This window comes from Meleagris gallopavo, chromosome 1 (genome assembly GCF_000146605.3).
Source record: "Meleagris gallopavo isolate NT-WF06-2002-E0010 breed Aviagen turkey brand Nicholas breeding stock chromosome 1, Turkey_5.1, whole genome shotgun sequence".
In the NCBI taxonomy this organism is placed as follows: Eukaryota; Metazoa; Chordata; class Aves; order Galliformes; family Phasianidae; genus Meleagris; species Meleagris gallopavo.
In genome coordinates this window covers 169,815,144-169,842,150 of record NC_015011.2, presented here as the reverse complement: position 1 = coordinate 169,842,150, position 27,007 = coordinate 169,815,144, and the positions used below count along the sequence as shown (strand labels likewise).

The window sequence follows — 27,007 nt, the reverse complement described above, 5'->3', positions numbered from 1 at the left end:
TGGAAGCTTTGATTGATGTTGTCTAAAAAGGTTGTGCTTTTTCATTGATTAGGTGCTGATGCATCTTCATGAAAGAAAGGGGAGGAAAGAGAACCCTGACATTTCTCTGAATTCAAGTCGGTCTGCACAGGGAGTTCTATTCCCCTTTCATATTCTGAGTTTTATTTTTCTAGCTTCTCAGTCTTCAAGCACATGGAGGCTTTCATTTCTCATTGAAACCCAGGGTGACTGCCAGGCAGTGCTGCTGCTCGACACAGCGCTGAGCGGCGGTTGCTTGCCGTTGGCCACCACTTCCTGTGGTTGGGGGTGACCATGTTTCCTCCTATTTTTTGCACTTCTCTTATGTACTGGCTGTCATCTTTTATCTCTAAGTGTAGGGGGGAAAAAACACAGAAAAAAGCCACAGAAAATGTACATTTACTATTTAGGTAGTTCTTCCCTGTGTTGCTTTCTGCCTTTTACTTTTTTCATGACAAGGGGAGCTCCACAGTGCTCCTACGTTCGAATTTGCGTAGAGACTTTCCCTCAGCTCCTCTCATTTTGTGGATGCGATAGTACTGCAGGTAGGGGGAGAGGTCAGTTGCAGGTAGGGATACATTGGACTTCTGAAGGAAGTGATGTCGCATTTCAGTTCCTGCAGAAGGATTTTAGAAACCTAAGGATTTTCTTCTTTGCAATGTGGAATTCAGATTTGGCTAAGCATGAGTCACACATTTGTCTAATTCAAGTGCATTTTAGAGAGGTCACAGAATTCTGTTTAAAAACTTTAGAATGTTTATGTTTGTTTATTTCTGTAGGCAGAAAAATGCTTAATATGAAAAAAAAAAAAGGGTCTTACTGCGTTGCAGAGTCAGATAAGTGGATCTTACTAAAAGTGCCAAAATGCAAAATAAGTATTTGCAGTGAAATTACAGAAATTAATTACTGTACAACTAATTGTGCAAATCAATCCTATAGGTCTACTGGAGTAGATATTTACTGATAAACTGGAGTACAGAGGGAGGGATTTGTGTGTCTGGTTTTGCTGTTGTGCATGAGTTAGAAATAGTCCTGGCAATGTGATTTGGCGCTGAGCATACATCTTGCTTTAAACGAGGAAGTTTTAAGTGATAGAGCTGCTGTTTGATGCTCTTGCCAGCAGAATATGGCTCTAAATATTCAAATTTTTCAAAAGAGGTCACAGATTTTTAGCTGGCTGCCCATTGTGGCCCAGGCAGCTTTTGCAAGCTGGGTTTAGCTGGAGCTTCTGCTTTTGGTATTCACACATGAGAGTGTTAAGTGGACAAGAAGTGGCAAGCTGCAACTCTTGTCCGAGGAAGTGAGCTACTGATTTCACAGAGTCACAGAACTGCAAGGGTTGGAAGGGACCTCAAGAGATCATTGAGTCCAACCCCCTGCTAAAGCAGGTCCTCTTCAGCAGCTTGCACAGGTAGGTGTTCAGCCAGGTCTTGAATATCTCCTTAGAGTCCACAACTTCTCTGGGCAGCCCATTCCAGTGCTCCGTCATTCTTGTTTGGATGGAACTTCCTATGCTCAAGCTTTAGGCCAGTACTCCTTGTCCTAATACCGTTCCCCACCAAGAAGAGCCTGGCCCCATCTATTTGCCTCCCACCTCTCTTTAGATGCAGAGATGAATGAGACTGTCAACCTTTTTGGAGACTGAGTTTCATTCTGTAGTTATGGAGGAGAACTTGGCTTTGTGGCACACTGCTTAATCTACAAAGGTTCTGCCACTCACAAGGGAAATGAAAAGACTGGGGTCACACCCAAGTTCTCTTTAATCTTTGTTTGTAAATGTAATTCCTGATATTTGGACATGGCTCATGCTCATGATTTCTGAGTACTTGAGATTATTTCCTTGTTTTTGAAGCTTGCTGCTATGATTCTGTGACACCTACAGTACTGTACTTGTTTAGCATCAGTACATAAGAGTTGCTTAGAAAAAAACATTGAGAGTGGGAATATAGATTCATAAACATATTGGAGATTGGAGGTACGGTCTGAATGAAGTATGAAGTGCTCATTAAGCTGATCTCAGCTGGTCTTTCTACAGATCTTATAATAATCTCTAGTAAAATTTTAATACATTGATGGTGCTCACTTTTACCAAATTATGATGACTACTTTAAGTTATTGATTTTATCTGCAGAGTAACAGATTCTTCTACTATAATTTCTTCATTAATTGTAACAGTTTTCTTTTATGCTCAGGATGGTATGCTTAGATAATTTTACAATTGTTAACATTTAGTTAAATTCTCTTTGGTCTTAACTGGAACAAATTAGAACTGAATCTCACCTGACTGGGAAATTGTTATCCATATAAATGTAATAAATGTAACACTAATATACACAATATACATACAACATATTAATACACATGTTGAACTCTCAGGTATGGCCGAGTGCATGTACAGAATCCGTCTTTTTGGGAAATGTCTTTGCATATTTTCTGAAAGGGCAAACTAAGATGGAGGCTACACTTGGCTGCTTAAACCACTGCACTTCTGAAAATAAGTAAATGTGCATGTCGAGGTTCTAAAGACCAGTTTGTCCCAACATGAAAGTACAGATGAAGTGTAAGCCAGTAGCAGCCTGCAGAGTTGTGCTTTCTAGCAGTGATTTCTGGAACACAATCCCACAAGACCCGACATGGTTCTCCCCTACTTTTTCCTGGAGTCGGCTTAGGTGACATGGAGGATCATGCCAGCCTTCATTTGGAATTTATATGGTGCTGGAGGGAAAGTAATCTGGATTCCTAAGATTTGGATACATTTATTTCACCTAGATCCAAACTGAAGTAGATGTTGAATGGTCAGAAGCTCATTCTTAGTGAAGGATGGACAATCTTGTTTCATGATGTGGAGTCAGAAGCAGTCTCTAGGCTTAGAACAGGAAACAACTGTTGAAGAGCTAAATGTTGTTACTGGATAAAAGGCTTGTAATAGTTGTTATCTTGATAAAACACCAGGTATCAGCCTGGGGTTTCAAGTTCGTGTCCTTTTTGTAACATACAGTGTGTGAAGTCCTAGTTGATAACTAGCAAGGATGTGATGAAAGCAAAGTGACCACATATTATTTACAGTTTGGTATTATACAAAGATGTGGTGGGTGGGAAAAGAGCCCAAATTAAACATTTACAGGGATAGAGGACTACGCAGCAGAATTTTCTTTCTGTATTTTCAGCCTGGAACTTCAGAGTGCTTTCTGATATGTTGTTCCTGCTAGGTTTTTTTTGTTTTTTTTTTTTTTTGTTGTTGTTGTTATTGTTGTTTTTCTTACTTTACAGGAAAGATTTGAAACCTGATTAAGGTCTGTTCTATTATATTACATACCCTTATGTTTCAGCCTTTAATGAAGGATAAGATGCATTGCAGCCCTCTTCCTCCTTTCTTCATAGAATCATAGAATCATAGAATAGCCTGGGTTGAAAAGGACCACAGAGATCATCCAGTTTCAACCCCCTGCTATATGCAGGGTCGCCAACCAGCAGACCAGGCTGCCCAGAGCCACATCCAGCCTGGCCTTGAATGCCTCCAGGGATGGGGCATCCACAACCTCCTTGGGCAACTTCTTTATTATTAAAATTTCATGAAATAACAGCAATGCAGAGCCCTGATCAAGAGACTATTTCTGCTTCAGATCTTCCTCACCTATCTGTATTTCATCTCATCCAGCCCTGAATCTCGTGCAATGTTGAATTCCAATATTAAAATTTTTAAAAGTCTATATATTATTAATAATCCATATATATTTGACTCTCCTTGAGAAGAACAATTTTCATCATCTTTTGTAAGCTGGATTTTCCAAATCTCTAGGATTATTCTGGACAGTGACCTCACTTAACAGCAGGGATAGAATAGGCCCTTTGGAATTGAAGGAAATTTTCATTAAAACTATCTTTTCTAAAAGATTCCAACTATTCTGTACTTTTTTTTTTTAAATCTTTAGTACTCATTTACAAAGCATGAAATGGATTGTCATTATTTCGCAGGTAGGTGCTAACAAAATCTAAGTGAAGCACTGAGTTCTCATAAATGGTCTTAAGTAGAAAATTGTCTCTGAAATGTGTAGCCTTCATAGTTCTGGCCTGCTTGTAGCATTCCCTTTCTAACTTGTGCTGTACCCTACTAGGTAAAATTTCTCTTTGGTACTCAGATGCAATTGCATCTAGAGCATAGGCCTACTATAACAGATTGAAGTGCAATAAAAGCAAGAGTGATTTTGTAATTGAGTGTTACAGCAGATTCTGGGAAGTTCCACCCTCAGCCTTTGATCTCTGGAAAATACCAAGCCCCTGGGCTGTCACTTGGGCACAGCAACGTGTCCTGACTGCGCTGAGGCCATCTGCAGAGATCCATCTATCTCTGCCAGTTCAGTTCCTAGGCTGTTCCTGTTTATACTGTTGCCTGCCAGAAAATTCCCGCTTCCAGGGTTTGCTCTACTTCTCAGTTGGAGAAGGATCAACTTTCAAGTCCTCGTGAAAATAAGGCTGTAACAGCTATCATGTAATGGGAACATCAGTGTGAAGTGAAATTACTGTGTCTGCTAGCATACTAATTGTTCTGCTTGTGAAAGGCTGTGGCATGAGTCAGCTTCCCATGTTAATGTGGGAAGCATGCGTTATGGATGAAGCATCAAGGGACTAATACTATCTTAGAACCAAATTACAGCATTAACTACAGATTTTGTTTATTATTAGTAAACAACATGCTTATCTTCTTTCAGTTGAAAGAAAATGCAATTGAAACACTAGGCCAAAGCTCTTGTCAATATTAATCTATTAAAATCACTGTAACAGCATAGAAGGCAACTCTGGAAAAGCTGTGTTTTCTTCTTCATTTAGTCTGAGTGTATTTTAAGTAAGCAAGGAATTGTCTGGGCTTAATGCTTATTTTTGTTTTCTGCAATTCTAATCGAATATCAATTTATCGCAAATTAAAGCAGTAAATGTCATGCTGCAGTGCACAGTCTGACTAGCATCTCATATTCTCATTTATTTGCTCTAGGGTCAGATGTAGCCTGGCAACTAAGTGCTAATTACACTGTTCTATGAGTCATGCGCTCGCTACAAGGATAGAAATTAATGTGAATCTAAAATTATCTCTTTGGTGTCTTTGAGAGCACAACCATGTTAACCTCTTCCTCTTAAAAACCCTTCTGAAATTGATGCTTGACTTGAGAGAGTGTATTTAGACGCTAAGACTGTTAACAAATCTAGGCTTTTTGTATATAGCAGCATTAGGCTGTGGGATAAGTTGGTTAATTCAAGCAGAGAATCTCTCAGAAGTTCATATCCTATGCATTTAGACAGCCAGGTTATTCCAGAAAATTAAACAAGTCAGCTTTGAGTAACAGTTGGAGAGCTTGAACAGCTCTATATATTCTTCACTTTTTGACTGCTTGTTTGTAATTCTTGCATGTTTTAACTTTCTTGTTTGAGAAGCAAAACAAAAGACTTCGTAGCAAAGATACACTCACAGATCTGTGATTGTTCTGCCATGGATACAGGATGAGACAGGTGATAAGTACTTTTGCAGGAGAAAAAGAAAAGGAAAAGGTTTTCTGAATGGATTTCTAGTGCTAAGCAGTCTTTTTTGGGCAGATGCTCAAGAAGTCTCAGCTTGATTGGTATCAACTTGATTTCTTCAGACATTTCTGACACCTGTAGAACCCATGCAAATGCAGTAAGTAGCTTGTGTATTGCTTTTGTAACCTTAATTTTGCAAAGATTTTAATCAGGCATTATCTGACACAGTCACTAGAGGAAATGACTTGCACGTCTCTGGCCTTGTGTTCTTATTCTTTGTGGCAGCATAGCTAAAAATAAAGAAAACAGTAACTTTAGATTTGTTCTATGATTTGCTGTACAGCCTCAAAAAAGTGGGTGCTGGAGTGAGAAGGAAGGAGACTCCATGGTCTACAGTAAAGTAGAAGTTTGGGACTTCATTTACTTTTATTGAGTTGGGCTGGTTTAAATGGTAGTAAAACTCAGGTCTTCTCTTGCCATAGCAGGTCTTTCAACATACGTGCCTCATCTTTCCTTGACAGTATTTATGTACCATTCTAACTTGGTACGTATAGCATGGTGGAGAGGTGCATGGATAAAAGTACACTGATGTGGAAGTTGCTTTACTGCACCAGATGGGATCTGATTGTGGTGGCCAGTTTTTCTTCCACAAAAATTTTCAGAGCCAGCATGTGCTGGCTGACACACTGAGAACACTTTAGAAAACCATTTTTTTTTTTCTACTGTTGATGAGCAAGAATATTTCCCACAGCTGAAGACAGAAATGACAGCTCTAATGTAGTCATAATTATAGGTGGATAACTGCACATGAAATATAACTAGATTTTCTGCCATAGTGTTAATCCAAAGGGTAACAATAATTTATCCTGTGAGGAAACTTATTTTTCCATGACCTAGACTGTGCTAATTCTGTAGCCTTAAATCTGTTCAGAGTGTAGTCCAAACACAAATCAATTATCAAACACCACTTTTTGTAGGCTTTCATTTACCAAATTTTAATGAAAAGAACTAATCATAGAAACTACAGAGTTTAAATTGGGTATTATGCTGTAAGCAAGAGATGTGATGTTCTGATTTTGTTTCCAGACATAATGGATAAACCTAATGATCACTAGTTCAGCCATTAAACTGGGCATTTTTTTTTATCATCATACTATGCTTTCAAAATTGTAAGAAAATTCTGAACTACATAGAACCTACTGGAGGTGCACAAACCTAGAAATGTATCCAAATTACAGAATCCCATGCTTGTTTCTCATGTGAGTGCTTCCATGATTTGGTACCAAACTTGATGCAGTGATTACTTACTTACTTTTCAGAGTCTCTTCTGAAATCTCTTATTTAAACCTTTGATAGGACAAATAAACAAACAGTCCTCTTTATCTTCTGTGCTCAAGCAACTGTAGTAGATTAGTAACACTTTTTTTTTTCCCCTATAGAAACTATGTTGATTAGTCCTGTTATATTATAATTGTGGTGTTTTACTCAATGCTTAATTATTTTAATTACTGTTTCAGATAAAAGGCTTAGTTGAGTCTAATTCCTTCAACTATGCTGTATCCTTCTAAAATATATATATATATGATTATATTCTTCAGTCTCTACTGTAGTTTTCAGTTATTAACTTATTTTCGTAAATACTTTGGCTCCTTCATTTTCTATTTCTTTCTGGATTCCTGGATATATGTAATAGGAACTTTGTGAATAGTTCCCAGTATAGATATAAACAAGCTTATATCCACACATGATGCTTGCAGTTTGGTGGTGGTGTTTTATTTTCCCTCTGGTTTTATTTCCATTTCTAAAATTGCAAGGCATCTGTCTTTAAGCAGAAAGTAGTATGTCTGAGAGAGCCTCGGTGCTTTGGTGGAGTAGAATCTCAAATTTTATCAAGTTTTTCTTTTCTGTCTGTATTGAATCTTACTTTTTTCTTTTTTAATTTTTAATTTTTTATTTTTTATTTTTATTTTTATTTTTTAAATGCTCCATGCTTCTGCTTACATTACTTGATCTTTTAATTTACAAACTGTTCTTCAAAGTCTCTCTTTCTCCTCCATTCCCACTTCTGTTTTTTTGCATTGTAACTTATTCTGTAGAGGTCTCGTTTGGGATTAGTCTGACAAGTTTTCATATGTTCTTGTCAAAGATAAGAAAATCTCCATCAGGAGCTACGTACATTAAAGCACCAGAGGAGTTAGGCTATAAAAATGGCACTTGGACACTCAACCCCAGCAACTTTCAGACACCAGTAAGAGCCTCAGCTTCCTGTCTACAGCTGCCTGTGTCTCTACTGGTAGATGAGGATTTTCGGTTTTCACACTAAGTATTTGCCTGTTTTGATTATTAGATCTGAGTGAGTTCTTGAAATATATCTGCTAGAATAGATCCTGAAAAGGATATTCATAGATGAGATTTTGGGGGGTTTTCAGCTGTCCCCTCTTAGATTGCTGATGTAAGGCCACTCAGTGGAGATAAACTCTTCTTTGATTCCAATGTGCTGCTGCTGGTTTAAGGGTTCCCCTCATCAAAAAGAGTGTGGTTTCCGTTGTACCTTTGAGTGTCCCAGCAGCGATTCCTCTTGTTGGAATTGTTTCACTTGGCGTGAATATTCATTGAGCTGAGGAAGGTAAGACTGTATAGTGCAGCAGTTGTATCACTTGGCTAGAATCTGGGACAGTTTCAAGTCACTCTTCTAATGAATATTTAACTATTTATGCATGTTGGAGCAGTTTCAGCAGGAAATGCTAAGAGCTCTTTCCAGAATATCCTGTGTCTTGGTGGTTCGGTCACTTACTGAAGATGTTGAAATTTTTTTAAGTCTGCTGTCAAATTTCAGTTTAACGTTCCTCAAATGTTGGTTCCTACATTTAATATTTGTAGTTTTTCAGTCTACACAGAATTCAAATAATACTTGTATTTGCTCAGATTTAGGCATTTTCTGTTATATTGAAAAGCTCTTGATTGAGTTGCTCTGGCTTAGTTGGAATGATGGGAATAGACTGAATGTTTTTTTGTTGGTTCAGTCAAAGCGGAAAAATCAAGTGGAGTTGGGAGAAAAGGATGGAAAAAAGGGCATTTTCTCTGACTTGTTTTTTTGTTATTATTCATTATTATTAACTGGAAAAAGGATGAGAAGAGCATGACAGAAGTGTTTTGGCTTTCATTGATGAAGACAAGTGCCTAAAAGAATTTTTAAAAAGGACCCAGCCAAATTAGGTTACAGTTCCCTTTAGTTACAGCCTAATTCCCACCTAACATATTTTGAAATCCATTGGGATTTTCAAAGGCTCATTTTGGCATATAAACACTGCTCAAGATCTTTTAAATGTTTGGCAAGCCTGGAAAAATCAGGGTTTTTTCCTTGCAGTTAGCTTGTACTTGTTTAAAATCAATTTGGTTTAAAGAATCAGCTTGTTCTGAATCCATTGTAGGTACCATGTAAGATTGGACTAACACTAATTTCAGCTTCCAGCCAAATACAATTTTATATCTAGAGAAAAGAAGAAAAATTCAGCAGACTGTTTGCATTTTTTCTCCATTTCTAGCACAATAAAACATTGAATAGCTAAGCTAAGAATATGCATAAATATACATAAATACATATACAAATTTGTCATTTCCCCTCTTCCCTTCCAGAACCACATGAGTGAACAGTCTATTTCTTGTCAGCAATAATGAAGGTTGCACTAAATTTCACACAAAAACTGTATTTGGAGCAGCCAATCTCTGTATCATTACACCAGCTGTAAAATGTAGCCTGCCTTTGGGAAAATAATTAAGGTAATCATATTTTAAGTGGGGGAAGTTTCAGTAGGAAGTTCTGTACTATGAGAGTGGTGAGGTGCTGGAACAGGCTGCCCAGAGAGGATGTGGATGCCCCGTCCCTGGAGGTGTTCAAGGGCAGATTGGATGGGGCCCTGGACAGCATGGTCTAGTATTAAATGGGGAGGTTGATGGCCCTGCCTGTGGCAGGGGGGTTGGAGATTCATGATCCTTGAGGTTCCTTCCAACCCAAGCCATTCTGTGGTTCTATGATAAGTGTTTCAGATGATTCAGAGAAGTAAGATTCTGTCTACAGTTGTTAAAATCTGCTTAAGTATCCATAGCCTTAGTTGCTGACATTTTAAAGTACCATTCTGCTTATTCACTTCGCTATACTATTTTTATTTTATTATGAGAAAAGTGTTTGTAGTAATACAAACTTATTAGTTTTAATTTACTAAAGAATTTTGTCTCATTTATGATACCATTCTAACTATGAAATTTCCCACAGAAAAAAAGGATTTGCCCTTTCTTCTTTCTAAACTTTAGAGAAAGGAAGACTGTATTCTTGGGGCTCAAAAGTTTTCATTGGGATAACTGGAACAAAACAAGGAGACTTTATGAACTTCTACTAAGCACCTAGGCTTAGTAGAGAATGGAGAATTTACAGACTGCATTCTTCACGTGCACGTTGAAATGGTTTGTGTTTAGTAGTCAGCAGTTATATGTACAGTATATCAGTCACACAGACAGGTCTCTGACTCTGTCTGCAGTATATATAAATGATGTAATTCTTTCTTGAGGAGAGGAACAAAGACATCTAATAATGTGGCCATTTGTGTTTTGTGTTTATCAGTCTTACAAATGTAACACTGGCAAAGGACAGGACTAAGAACTCAAACATGCTGCTTAGGTTGTACCTTTCCCAGGCAATTGACTGTATTCTGGTTTGCTTTGCTTTGTTTTTTTCTCTCACACTCGGTGTTGTTTTTTCCTTCTTTTTAAAGCAACACCTGTTTCTCTCGCCAAGATAATGAAGTATTAATGAGCTGATCTGAGAAACTCTGTAAAATACAAACGATACTAACCCAGAGGACAGTGCCTCTTACTGAAGTTGCATTCTCCCCTTTGCACAGAGTGTGCTGCTGGTTCAGGTTTGTTGATCTTCCTAATTACCTCAGAACTTTCAAACTAATGATTTTGGCGTCTCCTCCCAGTGCCGTGGAAGTGGTGCAAGGAGGGGCGATGCGGTAACCCTACACCTGTTGCAGCACACGCCTATCGACTCGCACAACTTCCCAGGCAAGTGCTGAGCTAGCCATGAGAACATCTGAGATTGCTCGGCTCTGTAACCACTAGGCTCAATCCTTCTGGATGGTCAGCTTGGCTTTACGCTGCGGTGGCTGTAAAAGTTAATGCTCTAAAATGGCAGTTGATGACAGCAGCTTGTACTCCAGGACTAGGAGTAAACTGAGTTCTCGTCAGAATCATCATAAATCAGCAAGACGGAGTAGTTTGCCACCAGACATCTTGCTCGAAAATGACTTTAAAGGCAAGTTTCAAAGAAATATTAAAAATATAGAGCCTATACATCCAAGGCGCTCCAAGAAAAGACCTTCTATTTTTTCAGGTAGGAAATGCAATGTTGAATAGTATGTTGGTACAGTATCTTTTAAACCTTTCTGTCAATGCTGGAGAAATCTAGTGGCTGACTCCAGTTAGAGCTTATTCTGTTTTAAAACCCAGGACAGTCTTCATAGATAGAAGTGAAGTACCATTATGTTTTGTTAGCCATTTGGGTTACAGTGTTGGAACCAAAAAAGAGATTTCCTGGCCTCATGTTTCTTGCTTGTGGGGATGTTTTTTAATATTTAGTCACTGATTTCTCCTAAATGTTTCTCTAGAGCTTTAAATTCTGTGTTTTGCTTAACACCACTTAGGAGCCATACAGTTAATGACTGCAGTGTAGGTTTGTACCCATTGCTGTAGGGTTCTCTCATTTAATTTTCTGGGGGAGCCCAGTTTCAGGATACACGGACTTCTGCAGCGTAGCTGACCGGTGTTTTTTTTTGTGTACCCAGAAATTAACATCACTAAATACTCAAATGCATTCTTTGAATTCCTTGCTTGCACTGGAGCCTATAATGACTGTAGTTAATAGTTCAGTTTAACTCCCTTGTATGTTAAGAATATCAGTACGGTGTAAGAGTGGATTTCAGTGAATATAGTGGCAAAATGTACTTTTTTGTAATTTTTAAGAAATTATTTCAAATACACCTAAAAATAGTCAGCAGATTAGCACAAAGGATTTGTTGCAAAGCAGTCAGGTCATCTTTACTAGGAGGATTTAAAAGGTTTTAGGGGAAAAAATAGAATACCAACTCATCCTTAATAAAACTGAAGGTATTGCTGTGAAGCAATTTGAAAGTGAAATCCTTTGTAGAAACAAAAATACATTGTTTTTTAAACAGCGTCTCCATTTCTAGTTGGAAATGTTGATTTTAAACTTCCAGGAGGAGGATCAGCATAATCATACTGACTTTTGAGGAGATATAGTACATAAAAAAGTGATATTACTTAAATATGACTATTACTAGTTTTCTTATTAACAGCTAAGCTTATTAAAGGCATATAGATTCTCACAAGCTGAAGCAATGCTGAAGGAATGGGAATACGGTGTTAAAAGATAAAATTGGGCAATTCCATTTGTGTGGGATTTAGTACCTCAATTACATCTTTGTTATACAAAGGTATAATTGTTATACAGCACCCTACAAAATAAAACTTTATTCCTCAGTCAAAAATAAATAAATAATAATAAAAAACCTTGTCGTATCTGAAGTCAAATGACTCAGATGTGCCCAAGGCTCCCACACTTCCCAGTTCCTGAACAGGCTCTTCTGGAAGTGATGTAGTCTGCTGGTGACTCTCAAAGCACATTATTTTGTATAGGGCTGAGCCTCTCTTTCTCAACAGCTGCTTTTTGTTTTTTATCTTTTCTGATTCTTAATTAGTTTGTTTTTCCTCCAGCATCTTTTCTCCTTTTTCCCCTATACATCAACCTTTTTTGCTAGAAGAATCACGTTGAACAGCCTTGTGCTTATTCTCCACTATCCTTATTCTGTTGTGGCCACATCTGTTTCTCCTGTAGTCTGTGATTGGAAGGTTTTTATTTAAAAAAATCAGTTCTTCTGTCTCACAGTTCTTTCCACCCTCCCAGATTACCATGCTTGTAATAATGCTCCACAGTTTGTGCTGTGACACATAGGAGCCCTTTAATGTAGTTTGTGTGCCTGGACTACTGCCACTGCATTTGTGAAATCCACTGCAACTCTGTTACTGTACACTCAAGGGCACTTAACTCACAGGTAATGCAAATTGCTTGCCATAAGCAATTGATAGAGATGATGGAAAAATGGGTGTAGTCTTTCATTTGGTAGGTCAGCAGTATACATGGGAGAAGCTTTACTTGATTTGCTTTTGAAAATAGGTTAACTAAGTAAGCCCGAAGTCATCTAGACTGTTTTCTTTAGTGCTGTAATGTGGATTAGAATGGAAATAGAAGTATATTGATTTACTTCTTCGTAGTCCTTTGCATCACTGCTGAAATTCTCTGAAGAATGAGATCTCACTTCTATCAATCTGGACGTCTATTATTATATATATGTATGTCATTCTGAAAGTAATGCCTCCTATTTATTTCCATGGAAACTACAAATGAACACAATAACACTATTTGGTTGAGCAATTTCTCACCTACAAAACACTGATTTTCAACAGTCACCACCATTAGCTATGCATTTTCTCCAGCTATGAACAAGAGCCTGCATGCCATGCTCATGAAAATCTGCACCAGAGGAGGTGACCCACTGTCACTGTCACCACTGCTGAAAACCACCACCCACCACCTCACTGTGCTCACGCACCAACTGTTTGGTCTCCATAATGTTCAGCAAACATTGATGAATGCAGTGGGTACAGCTGTTTCTGCATGGAGGAATTCCACATCTTTGCTTCAGTTGCACCCCCATGTCAGATGCTGTTCTATCAGACTGTCCCTCTGCTGCCATCTGTCACACCGTGACAAATGTAACAGAAGGGGGAAGGTTCAGCCTCTTCTGCCATACCTTGGGGTCAACATTATAAATTAGGAGGCATTAGTTTCACAGTGGTCCTCATATTTTAAATCTATATCATTTTGACTCTTCCACCTTCTTTTAATTCTAGCATCTCAGCTTAGCCTTTAATTTCAACATGAATCTGTCTCAGTTTTAGGATGTGCTTGTAGCTTAATTAAGAATCAGAAAAGATAAAAAACAAAAAGCAGCTGTTGAGAAATAGCAGAAAACAGAAGGCTGTGGGGATACCTCATTGCAGCCTTCCAATATTTAACGTGCATTTATAAATGAGAGGGAGACAGATTTTTTACATGGTTTGATAGGACAAGAAGGAATGGCTTTAAACTAATAAAAGGAATGAGATATTAGGAGGAAATTCTTCACTCAGAGGGTAGTGAGGCCCTGGCACAGCTGCCTAGAGAAGCTGTGGATGCCCCATCCCTGGAGTTGTTCAAAGCTGGGTTGGATCGGCCCGGGGCAACCTGAGCTAGTAGGTGGCAACCAGTCCACTGCAGGGGGATTGGAACTGGGTGGTCTTTATGATCTCTTCCTACCAAAACCATTCTGTGCTTCTGTGACTTTATGACCGTGTACATCTTCTTTTCCTTATTTATTTTCTATCTTAAAGAATCTAAGTAATAAAACAGTGAGCAGTGATGCATAAAGACATCAAGGTGCAAGGCATGTAGATCAATTCATACATTGAGACTCCTGTTTGATGCAGACATAGAGAGAGGCCTCTTGCATGCCTTCGGCTTGCTTTATGTTCATTTTTGAGCTGTGATAGCTGGAAACTAATTGTTTAAAAATGAAAGCTTGAACTTGAAGAGAGTGACACATCTGGTCATCATGAAGTTAGTCATTCATGTGTGCCTGGACAGGGCTATCCAAGCACTGGTGTCAGCAAGTTGTTGTGTGCCTTCTGCATGGCAAGATGAGAGGAGGACAGCAAATGTGACTGTGAGGAGAAATCATGGTGTGGCCAAAGGGATACACTGCCCAGAGATACTTTTCACTTCATTTCTTCTTTAAATTCATAATGTTTAGAACTATTGCATGTGTCAAGGCTTGCTTAATATCGACTTGCTAATATCTACATTTTTTTTCTACTGATTTACAACTATGCAGAGAAGTACGATTAAAAAAATGTCTACTTGAAAGCCAGTTCTTACTGCAGGCAGGGCATGTTTGTTTAGGTATGCGCCATTGAAAATCCACTTCTAGTACTGTTAGTATCTTGCGGGTTTTTTCCTTCTTCATTTGCATGCGTCTCATGGTATTGTAGAACGATGCTTATTGACGATTTTAGAGGAAAGAAGGTGAGAAAAACTGTATTTTCTGCCTGTCCCAGGACCAGGCACTACTTGAGTCTGTGGCCCATGCCAGTGACTCAGGCATTGGCTTCACAAGCCAAAGTCAGCCCTGTGTTGTCAGTGGGATGATTAACACATTATCTCTTCTTTTGTACACTAGGGTTGTGTTGTCAGTTAACGTTAATGAAGGTCATTTGTTAACAGTACTTTATCTAGCTACTTCAAGTAAGAATGTAGGATTCTGGCCTCTAACTTTTACAACAGAATGGCTAGTATTTTATAACAAATTCACTGCTTTTTTTTTCAGTGAAAATATTGTCGCAATTAGAAGTCTTGAGGCACTCTATCAAAGCATTTCTGGAGTTCAGACCAGCATACAGTCTAGCAAAGTCACTTTCTAAAATAAGTAAGTTGACCTGAAACCATATTTGTATCTTAATTAAAATACTGAAAACAAAGAAAGGAGGGTTTTATATGTAAGAAAAACATTTGAAAGTTGTTCAGCAATGATAGGAATAAATATTTCTCATAAGACATGGTGGGAATAAAGCAGCCATTACGTATGATTTTTGATTGGCTTTGTTAATTGGGAAAGACTGGTCAAATTCTAATTAGTTCAAATAAGGACACTTAAAATCATGGATACAATTTGTATCTTCATTCAAAGTTATAATGATGTGTGTTCAGTATTTTAATTTGCTGAAGAATTGAGTATCCTTCCTCCTTTCAGAATAAGTTGTACTGCATGGAAATAGCATATACTTATCTGCACAGAATAATTTCTGTTCACTTATGGTACCCGTAGTCCCACTCTGGTCATTAAAGCTTGATAGAACAGTTTGTATTGGCGTTGCATTTCCAATTATCATCCATTGATAGCAGAAGGGAAGGCAAGACTGACTTGTCTCAAAGTTCTTTACTTCCCTCTCTAACTTCAAAATAAAAAAAAGGAGACTTATTTTTCCCTAATGTTCTTAGCAAGACCTTTTGCTAATTGAAAATGGGAGGGGGGGAATGTAATCATTATTTGTTGCTTATATTGGAAATTGGCATTAGTTCTGTATGTTACTGTAGTTTTTGGAGCCTTACTTTGAGATAATCCACTATGTTAACAAATTGGTATGCTGCTGAATGAGAGCTTGCCCATCCGTTGATCTGGGTGAGTGACCACTTTTTTATTAATAGAAGTTAGAACATTGATAACTTCTTGCTTTTTTTCTTGGCATTCTGAATTTTTATGCTCACTTATGTATTCCTATGTATGTTACTTAATACTTTGTCAGCAACTTGGTTCTTGACTGTTTTCTTTAAGTGTCATTTTCTTCAGAAAGGATGGGTTGATGATTCAGAGGACAGGTTGGGGTTGTGCATTTAGAAAAGTCTGATGCAACATGTATGTTGTCAAACTTGTTTTCTTCTTGCATTCACTGGTATTTTATGGACTGTGAAGACGGATTTCCTGATGCTTTTGTAGGCAGGAGGTGAAGATACAGTCTGACCTTTCATTTATGTTTGGGACATAAGGGAAACTTTTTGTGTGACTCGAGGGTGAAGATGAGGTGAAGGTAGGGGAGAAGGTGAGGTTAACTTAGGTGAGGTTCTTTCTGGTTCTGTGATATGGATTTTTCTTTTCTTCCTTAGTGCAAAGCAAAACAAACAACTGTTGAGTTGTCTCCTAGATTTATTGCTGTATTGCCACCATCTGCTGCTGTAGATCTAAAATCCTTGCTTTAAAGCAGAGTTTGGTGGTTGAGTGAAGAAAACCCACTGTACACACAGTAACATCTTGCAAATCATATTTCCAAAGGTTTATAGACCTCACTGTGCTGAAGGTTCTTGTGAGGCAATAAAAGCTGTTGCTTCCTGATTTCAACACAGGCTTCTTCTTGTGCTGCCTTAGAAACAGAATGGGAAAAAGAATGTTGTTTAGAAATGTGACTTGCCTGTTTGACCCTTTATCTGTCTGCTGTGTGCTATCTAGAAGATAATAATTACATGGGTAGAATGACATCTTAAAATGTGCACGGAATGCTTTCTGTCTGAGAAACATACCACGCTCCTTCTTTTATATGGATATATAATTTTGAAGAGGTGGTGAATTAATATTCATATAAGTTGCATCTCCAACAGAGTATATTAATATAAAATGTACTGGAATTTAAAATAGAAAGTTAATGTGAGAACATACAAGAGCACAGTCACTCTTTTCATGGAATGGCAATAGCCCTAACTATGTTTCATGTGCAGTAATTGCATGAGGGTTTGTTGGCACTAATATTTAAATATTCCTTTTAAGTCAATCTTTTTTTTTTGCTGCAACGTGATAATATATATTTTTTTCTCTTCCTCTGGTTTAAAATGCATGTTAAAGGGCAGACTCACCGTAAACTGTGCCCACTTTTGTCCCATGAAGACTTATATTTGTGCTAATGGATTGCAAAAATCGCCAACAATAATCTTTTTTATTGAGTTGAGAAATACATATAATTTCATTACATAAAAGAGAAGAGGTTACTTTTAAAGCCTTTTAAAGAAGAGATACTTCTGTTGTAATTAAAAGCATATCAGCCAAGAAAAATGTTTCAAAAGAATTAGACTTAAGGGTTAAGGATTTAGCCTTTTCCCGATGTGTATTTTGTTCCTCTGCTGAAGTGTAGTTTTCACATAACCCAGTGTAGTTAATGACATTGAAGTGCATTGTCTTGACACTCAGATAGATCAATAGACTCACTCAACATCTACTTCCTGTACAGTGCTTGCTTACTTGCAGGGAGTTTTGCAGACATGCTGGATGCTTTTTGTGGTTAGCTGTTCTTCCTTCAGCTATTCATACTTCGCCTGGCATTACATAGTTAATAGGAGTACACAAGCAAAATCTGATAATCTTGAGTAGCTGAAATAAAAATTCTCAACGTTTTATTTGCATTCATTTCTTTACTATCATGCTGTACCTGAATTTTTAAGGTGAGGATGAGGGAATAGTTTTAAAAATACATATTTGTGCGTGTCTGTGCTTAGGAGTTTCTGAATATACTTAATTTCAAGAAGAATGATATAAATTCGTATTTTATTTGTGCCTTCAGGTTCAGAGAATAACATTTTGTCTGAAGAGTAGTAATGATAATAAAATCCATTTTAATTACAGAATGCTACCCAGTGAAAACTCTCTGAATGTAGCTAGAGTTAGCTGGAAGACATCTTGTACTGCTTCTCTTGATGAAATGCCTTGATAGTGAAAAGAAATCTTTACGGGACTCCTCGTAAAACAGCTATAGATTGCTAGGTATTGGGTTTGTATGATTGGATTTTTATAAAAAAACAAATTACATCTGCTGTATGCCCCATATTAAATGTCTTCCTTCCTAGGAATCAGGAGTATTTAATTTGGCATGCGAACTTTGTGAAATTGGGAGATTGGATCTTAAATGAGGAACTTAATTTCAGTTAGAAGTTCAAGACATTCTTTGTTATGTTTGGATTTTTGGGAATTATAGAGTGGTTCCATGATTCTTGTTTTATCCATGTTGTTTTGAGATTTTTTGAGGGTTTTCTGGGGTGTCAAAGTTGCACAGCACTTAACAGGGTGAAATCAATTTAAATTCTTTTTGCCTGGGATATACTGAGAGCTAACTGCTGCACAATGCTATAATGAAATTATAAGCAGATGTGCTACTGCATCTGACAGGACGAGGGGAAATGGCCTCAAGTTGTGCCAGGGTAAGTTTAGGTTGGATATCAGGAAACACTTCTTTACAGAAAAGGTTGTTAAGCACTGGAATAGGCTGCCCAGGGAGGTGGTTGAGTCACCATCCCTGGCTGTGTTTAAAAACCGTTTGGATGTGGTGCTCAGGGACATGATTTAGCAGAGGGTTGTTAGAGTTAGGGTAGTATGGTTAGGTTGTGGTTGGACTTGATGATCTTTAAGGTCTTTTCCAACCTGTGCAATTCTATGATTCTGTGATTCTGTGATACTGAAGACACCCAACAAGCAGCTGCTCACGTTTTTTAATCATGTGCTTAAGTTGCACTTAAATTAAAAAAAAAATCTTAAAGTAAAAAATCTTCCCTGTCCCTTATGGGAAGACATAACTGTTTGAAGTAAAAAGTTTCTGCAGATAATGTAAATTGTGTGTGTGTGATATAACCTTGTGGCTGCTTTTCCAAGGTTCTGACTGTATGAGGATTTTTGTTTTGTTTGTTTGTTTGTTTTAATGCTGAGTGTACTGCTGTGACTTTCTGTGGGATTTTGATCTGTGTCTTTGGAATTCCTGCTTCTGAAATTTCGCTGTCCATAATGACAATAAGCTGTAGTTGCAGAATGCTTTATTATGTATCCCTGTACTCCCTTTGCTGTAAATGATCTACTTTTCCTAATAAACCTCCTCTGGGGGTAATTTGTAATGTAAATAACGAACTGGCATAATAATCTTTAGTTATAATGTTTAGTCCCCCTACTGGTAAGAAGAGGGGCAGTCAGCAAGTGCCATTTTCCTTAAGGTAGCCTCCGTTATCCTGAATTTTTTATTTAGTTTAGAATCTCTAACCTAGTTAGTACAGCTTGTTTCTTCTCTCCCATTCCTCATATTCAAGTCAGGGAAGTATCTCTCTAGCAAAGCTGCTCCGTTTCATCACCATTCTGTCTGGACCAACCGTCAGTCTCTCCTGACAATTGATAGTTCAGAAGTCATCAGTAGTCAGCGAATTGAGAGTTGGATATTGATACTATTTCTTAAAATATGTTTTATTGTTTGCATGTAGGCTTTTTCATGCAGTCTGTTCTTGTGGCCAGAGAGCAACCACAGGTATTAATATAGGCAGGCGTATCCTTCATGGTCTGGCATAACTCAATCATCAGTCTGGCCAGTGACATAATGTGATTGACTATAAAGGTCATTAAAACTCAGTACCAGTTTGTTCAGTTACTCACCTTTAACTGCTTCCAAGAGAACATGTTTAGATTTACATGGGCAGTTATTGACTCTTGTATAGAATATCATTCAAGTGTTATCTTTCCAATAGATGCTGTGGCCCTACCTCAAATTAAAAACTCTTATCTGCAGAGGAGGTTTCACTGTTAACACATAGATATAGGTGTAGAAGAAGGGTAATAAAAGAAGAGCAGAATACCAGAACCCAAATGAAGTTCACAACATGCAACTATTGGGTCTGAAATGAATTAAAATTTTCTGCCTAATGGTTGAGGATAAAAAAATTGTACTTGCAAAAGTCAATGTATGTCAATTCTAAATTCTGGATCTCAAAAACAAACAGTTCATTCTTTAGAAGCTAATAATGTGTTATTCAAATTTAAATTTGTATAATACTAAATGTTACATGACTCTTAACTGAGAGTGGTTTCATGGTTTGTCCTTTACACGATTTCAGGGTTAAAAACATTTCATTCTTCCCCAAAATCTAAATTTATGCTTGATGAAGAGGTCTGCATAATCTTGATATTTCCAATTTGAAAGCCTACCCTGGAAGAGGTCTGAGTGAGTATGTAATCTTCACTCAACAGTGGGAAGAATTATTGCAATAGAGATGGAATAGGCCAAACTACTCAATGCCTTCTTTGCCTCAGTCTTTCCAGATAAGACTGGCCTTCAGGAATCCCAGGCCCCAGGCCTGCAGCAAGATAGATTTACCTCTTGATAGAGAGGTTACAGGTTAGGGAACATTGTAAACAAACTTGACACACATGAGTTGATGGGACCTGACAGGATGCAACCAGAAGAACTGAAGAAGCTGGCCACCATTACTGTTGGCCAGTTCCAGTGGTCTTTTAAAGCTCTTTCCAATGGGGGAGGTTACTGGGGACTGGAAGAGCGCAGATGTGACTCCTGTGATCAAGGTGAGCAAGAAAGAGGATTCAGGAAACTACAAGCTAGTCAACGTCCTCAACTGAGATGATGGAGCAAAGAATCCAGGAACCAATTTCCAAACATAGAAATAGATGACTGGGAGCAGTCAGCATGCTTATATGAAGAAAGAATCATGCTTGACCAACTTCATCCTGCAGAGAAGGACCTGGGGGTTTTGGTGAATGGAAAACTGAACATGAGCCAGCAGTGTGTGCTTGCAGTTCAGAAGGCCAACGGAATTCTGGGCTCTATCAGAAGAGAGGTGGCCAGCAGGGACAGGGAGGTGATTGTCCCTTCCTACCTTTGTGAACACCCATCTGGATTACTGCATCCAGGTCTGGGGTCCCCAGTACAGGAAAGATGTGGAGCTGTTGGAGAGGATCCAGAGGAAGGCCATGAAGGTGATCAGAGGGCTGGAGCACCTCCCCTGCAAAGACAGGCTGAGGGAGCCGGGCTTGTTTAGCTTGGAGAAGAGAAGCCTGCAAGGAGACCTCATTGCAGCCTTCCAGTATTTAAAAGGGGATTATAAGCAGGAGGGCAAACAACTTTTTACAAAGGTAGATAGTGATGGAACAAGCAGGAATGGTTTTAAGCGTAAAGCAGGAAGGTTTAGATTGTATGTCAGGAAAAAGTTCTTTACAGAGAGAGTGGTGAGATGCTGGACCAGGCTGCCCAGAGGTTGCTTAACTCAACAACCTTCTGCAGTGAGACAGCTGGCTTGGTGGATGATGGGAGTGGAGGCTCTATTGTTTATCTCCACTTCAGAAATGCTTTTGACAGTATTTTCTGTAACAGTTCCATATACAAATGAGTGAAATACAAATTGGATAAAAGGGCATTGAGGTGCCTTGGAAACTGTGCAGCTGGATTGAAAGGGCTATGGTTGGAGCTGGAAGTCAGTCATTACCAGTGTGCCCCAGAGGTCAGTACTGGGGCTAGTACTGTTTAATAGGCATTTCAGGAACATCAAAAAAAGGAAAAATCGAGTTGATATGACTTTAGCACAGTTTTATCTAATGTGTCCCTCATTACTTCTACAAGTACTTTGGCTTGTAACCCACTTTGCATTACTGAAAATTGTACTGGTCAGCTTGCACATCCAGAACTATTATGGTTGTTGTGAAATTTCCTGATTCTTCTTTTTGTAGAGTCTTCACTACTTGGTGTCATCAGAAAAACATTATTTCTTTTTGCTTTTTGTGAAAGATAATTTATAAAGACATCAAAACAGTCCTACAGACCTACATCAAACTTTATTGTGTGCTGCCTGTAGCCCATGGCTGTTGCTGCAGGAGGCACAGACACTTTTTCCATCTCCTTTGTTTTCATCAGTTTCAGATACTTGCAAAGGAATAGGTGCATTTCCTTCATCAGATTTGTCATCTTGAAGAAAAGAAAAGTTTTGTTGTTATTTTTATTTTACCATGTTTGCAATAATCCCAGTTTTAGGTATAGGCCGCTAAATTTAGCATCTAATTAAGTGTTTGACAACATTAAGTGTTCTGGAACTGAGAACATTAGGTCGGGCTTCAAGCTGAGGCCAGTGAAAAATGGTTTTGTGCTCTCCCAGTAGCCTGATTTTACTTCTTACTTGTGGCTTGTTGGCCACAGCGGAGGAGCAAACTGATGAGAAACCAGCAGTGCTGTTCTGCTTTTTTAACTAGGGGTGCTTTCTGATCTGGATGATGAGGATGGAACACATCTTTAAAAACTTAGACATTTGCTGAATAGATGTCCATGCGTAAGCTAGTCACTTGAAGCTCACTTTATGGTTATTGAAGAGAAACGGGTCATATTTGTGCTCAGTTCACATGATCTGTTGTAGATTCCAGCATTAAATGGGATGAATCAGCCCTTATTTCCATATACTGACTACAAGATATCCAAGCTGAGTAACTGAATTTGGGATACTTATACTGAAAAATTCGACTTTTGGTCAAATAAGTTCTACCTCAGCTTTGTCCTTACAGCCAAGCAAGAGACAAATCAAGACACAAAGAAAGGAAAGGAAAGGGAAAATTCTTAGCGACTTCCACTCTTCCACAATATTGCTGGCCTGCACATTGGTGATTCATAAACAAAGCTCTCAAAAAGCATGACAGGATCATTTCTGAAATCTCAAAATAATAAAGCATGGGCTTGTATGCTTCTCAGTCATAAGTTCTTGCAATCTTTTAAAAATAATTATTAGCTATAATCTTTGTATTCATAAGTGCTTATTTCATTTTATTTTAATGAAGAATTATTGCTTCTTTTAAATACTAAAACATTATGTTTACTAACACAAAATTTGAACACCATGAATGTAAGGTGCTTCTTTATACCAACTGTTTTTTTGGGATTCCATCAGTTCTGTGCGTCATATCATGCAGCTTTTTATCAAGCAGCATGATGTGATGGGGTGCATCACTTGCAGAAGATACCAACTGTGAGCTCTGAGCTGCTTTAACTAGCTTCTTAGGGGTATTCAATCATATTAGGTATGCAGTGATATCCTTATTTCCCCATCCTGTCCTGGTTGTGCGGGTATCCCAGGTGTCAGGACTTCTCAAGGAGTTGAGGATTTTGTATGTTTGAAGCCTTTCATTGCTTTGTGAAGAATAAAATAAGATTTCGTGCAAACTATTGGGAAAAGAGATTAAAATTAGTTTTGTGTATTGACAATGTGAATGATAGTAATGTTCATTTAAATGTCTTAAGTTCTTATTATGTAATATTCCTTAGTATGCTCAGTGCTATTTCTGCGTATCAGTCAAGTGCTGAATGCTCATTGTATTCGTTTGATGTATGACATGAACACTTCTTTGTAACAACCATTAGATCATTCAGTATTTGTTTTAAGATGAACTTGAAAAGGATGCTGCATGAAAGTTCCTTCCCATATCCCCAAAGAAACACATTAAAAGGGAAAAATATGTATATACATACATACTGATAGCTGAAACATATCTGAGATATTTAATTTGTGGTTCTTTTTATTTTTTCTTTTCTTTTCCCCAAAGGTCATTATTATCTTCAGTTCAGATTCACTTTGAATACAAATTGCCTCCTGTGTGTTCATGGGAACAGCTACACTGCAGGCCTGATTGCAGCAGCTCTTTGGGCTAGGTGTGCTCCTCTCTTCTTCGGAGCTGACCTCACTCTTCTGCACTTTAGCTAGCTTGCTGGCTGAGCAAGTCTAGGGATGCTATTTTGTCACCAGTTTTTATCCCATGGTAAAAAGATTCACTAAAAGTATGTAAACTTGCTTTTATGTTCCCGTATCCCAGAACTGCAAAAACTGATTTCTGTTTGAAGAGCCTGTATATTTGGTGAAGAAAACTTGTTTATTTTTTCCCTTTAATGCCATTTTCAAACTGTTTTTTTTTTTGTTTAATGTGGACTAAGCAACATGGACTCTATCAGCTTAACATTCTGATCTCCTGACGAAACCTCATAGAAACAAATACGGGTTGTAGCAGTTGCTTTTTCATAACGCATACAGCCTGCTGTCCACATAGATTGATATCTTAGTGTAAATATTTTGATGCAATTGTATGCTATGGAGATTTATTAGTATTGCAAATACACGTGTATGTGAGAAATTATGTTTGCATCTTGTAAATATTTATCGAGTCAGCTTTAGTCTATTTTAACATTTGCAAATGGTTTAGTTTGGATCCAGAATACCAAGAATAGCTCTCAACTACTGTAAGGATGTTTCTGGTTTCTCTGGCAACTGAACTTATCGTAAGTGGACTATAAGTAAATAAAATCTCTGGCCTGACCTAGGCAGGAGATCGGACTGATTATCACAGTCCACTGTGGCTTTTAAAACCTTTAAGCTCTTTGCTTGGCAGTGTTGCTTGCATTTAGGATCTGGAATGTGTCTGTTCCTGGAGCAGCCAGAGTAGCACAAGAGATCAGCCAACAAGGTGGAATAACGTTCTTCAGTAAAACACAGTGCCTGATGCAGGTGTTTGTAAATTCAAACTAGCTTTGTTGGGAAAGCTGTTTGACTATGTAACACTTACATTAGTATATCTTTGGTTTTGTGTTGGGCTTTTTTTTTTTAATTAATCAATCCCTACAGCCTGCCCTGTGTTGATGGTGACTGTGTGCCACAGTGATCAATTGAATGTAACACTGCCTCTCCTGTATTTCCCAAAACAGCACCCAAATGAAGTTTCTGCTCCAACCTGAGAGATATGAGGAGAATGTGGGGAGAAAAAAGAAGACGGGAGGAATTTTCACCTTTTCTGTCAGTAGCAGTATGTTAGATTACGTTAAATCAGACGTGAAAACACACCCGGAGTCAAATCTGTGGTATTATTGGAAGAGGAAGAAGTATTTTCATACTCTTGGGGAAGTTCTAGCTTTGTCGTGAGTTCTGTCAGCACTGATGCTCTGCTTTCAATTCACTGAATTAATCAGGAGCTAGTGATGACCTCCCTCGATTTGTGGGAGGGTTCAGGCCAGGTCCTGTGTTGACGACCTGCATGAAACAGCAGATACCGTGTCACCAAGTGCTGCTGCTCCAGGGAAGCTCACATTCCTCCCCAAGGAGCACGGCCAGGGCTCTTTGCCCCTGCACCCCCATGCAAGGCTTCAGGGTGGACGGATCACCACAGGCTTTTTGGGATCGACATCCTCTTTTAAACTTAGACTGGTGTAAAATCTAACTTGTCATTCTCCAGATCTACACATTGTATTCACACGCTTTCATAACTGTTTTGTGTTAGTGGATAGTTTTCAGTTATATGCCATTTATCTTGGGTTTCATGAAATGAAAAGGAAGGAACCCATATTCTCTTCCAATCCATCAAAAAAAAAAACATGGGAGAGGATGAATTCTTATTTTAATAACATATTGTTTTTATTTTCAAAGCCTTAAATGATGTAGTGAACAAACAAGCATTAGGAGTTTGATCCTTAACCAGAACAGACACTTAATAATCCACAAAGCAACTGTTAGAAATTTCAGAAGCTGAATGCTTGTGAAAACCGAGCCTGTGGTGACTCAATATCATTAATCATTTTAAGTGTAGTTAAAGTAGCTATAATTACCACTGCCTTGGCTAGGAAATCTTCGTGTTTTAAGTGTTATATCTTTCTGTGGTTTCTTCCCTGGGTACTAAGGGTACTAAGACACAGATAATGGTTTTTGGGTTTGTTTTTTTTTTTTTGTCTTTTAGCTAATAAAAAGCAGATTTTAAGTTTTGGGTTGTTCATTTATTCATGGAATTGCAATTTCCATTCAAATCTAGCAAGAGAGAAATTTTGAGCGACATTACCTTCTTAAATAGATAGGAAGTCATTTGTCTTTTTCTGCCAGAGTTGTGTCGTAACCTGTAGCTCACCGAGAACCAAGACGTTGTTTCTAGGTTAGCAAGAAGGGACAGTCTCTGAAGGACATAAAAGATCAAATTACAAAGACTGCAAGTGTATCTGATCTTACCTCTGTGAAGACACCACAGCAAGTCGAAGGATGCAGCAGTTCTGTAAATCCATTGCCCGGGTTCAGTTGGAAGAATTGCTGTTGCAAAACCTTCAACACAGCAAGAGATAATTCCTTGGACAAGTGCTAATCTGGTAAAGCTTATTGTGCTGAGGGGAATAAAAACTCAGCCAAAATACCCACAGGTTATTTTGAAAGGTGAAACAAAGCATGCTTATAGCAAAGGAAGTTTTCTTCCCAGTACATTAAAAACATACAGAGAAGATTTTGCAAGTCAGAACAAGTGTTGTTATGTAAACCTGGAGAGGTGTTGTTTTAACCAGAGATTTAGCTCTCTCTAGCCTGCATCGAAGGCTGTGGTAGTGCAAGCACTACGTAACAACCCCCGTGCATTCTGCCTCACTGCTGCTTGTGCAGGAGCTTTGCATACACAGGAATTTCAAAACTTTCCCTTCAACAACTGTTTGGAAATGACATTCTTGGCATCGCTTTCAATATTAATAATAATAATAATTGTGAATGGTGACAGGAGAGAGTGATGGTAGAAGCTGTATCCTCAGGGTCATCTGCTTGTAATGAGCAGGAGCTCGAGAGGGTAACAGCCACAAGACACAGAAAATTCCCTGTGAAACTGTCTGGCCTGGTTTCTCCTGACACTGCCTCACTGTGGTTGTTTATAAAGTGGCTGTACAAGAAGCAGTGTTGGAGTTATGAAGATTTTTGCTGCTAGCTGGCTGTGTTTCCTTTGGATGCACAGAAGTATTCTCTAAAGGGGCATGGTGATGGACACCTAGCTACCAAAGGTACCATGTGAGCCAAGAAGCGTATATTTCCATGTTCATCATATTTATAAACTGCAGTTACGGGATTTGGCATCACTTTCTTGGATAATCCTATTTTTTGAAGCATTACTTCACTCTACCCTGAAACAAAAAAAGAAGTTAAAAAAGTGAAAGATATTGCCTGAGTAATTGAGTCCCTTATCTG

At 38.3% G+C, this 27,007-nt stretch overlaps 1 long non-coding RNA gene across 1 annotated transcript; it reads left to right on the top strand.

Annotated features, from left to right (window-relative positions):
• Nucleotides 1-9,551: 9,551 nt before the first annotated feature.
• LOC104917551 lies at nt 9,552-25,397 on the top strand. The gene is made up of 3 exons (XR_004158640.1): nt 9,552-10,921; nt 15,030-15,128; nt 24,736-25,397. It is a non-coding gene; the product is annotated as an uncharacterized LOC104917551 (long non-coding RNA).
• The last annotated feature ends 1,610 nt before the right edge of the window (nt 25,398-27,007 follow it).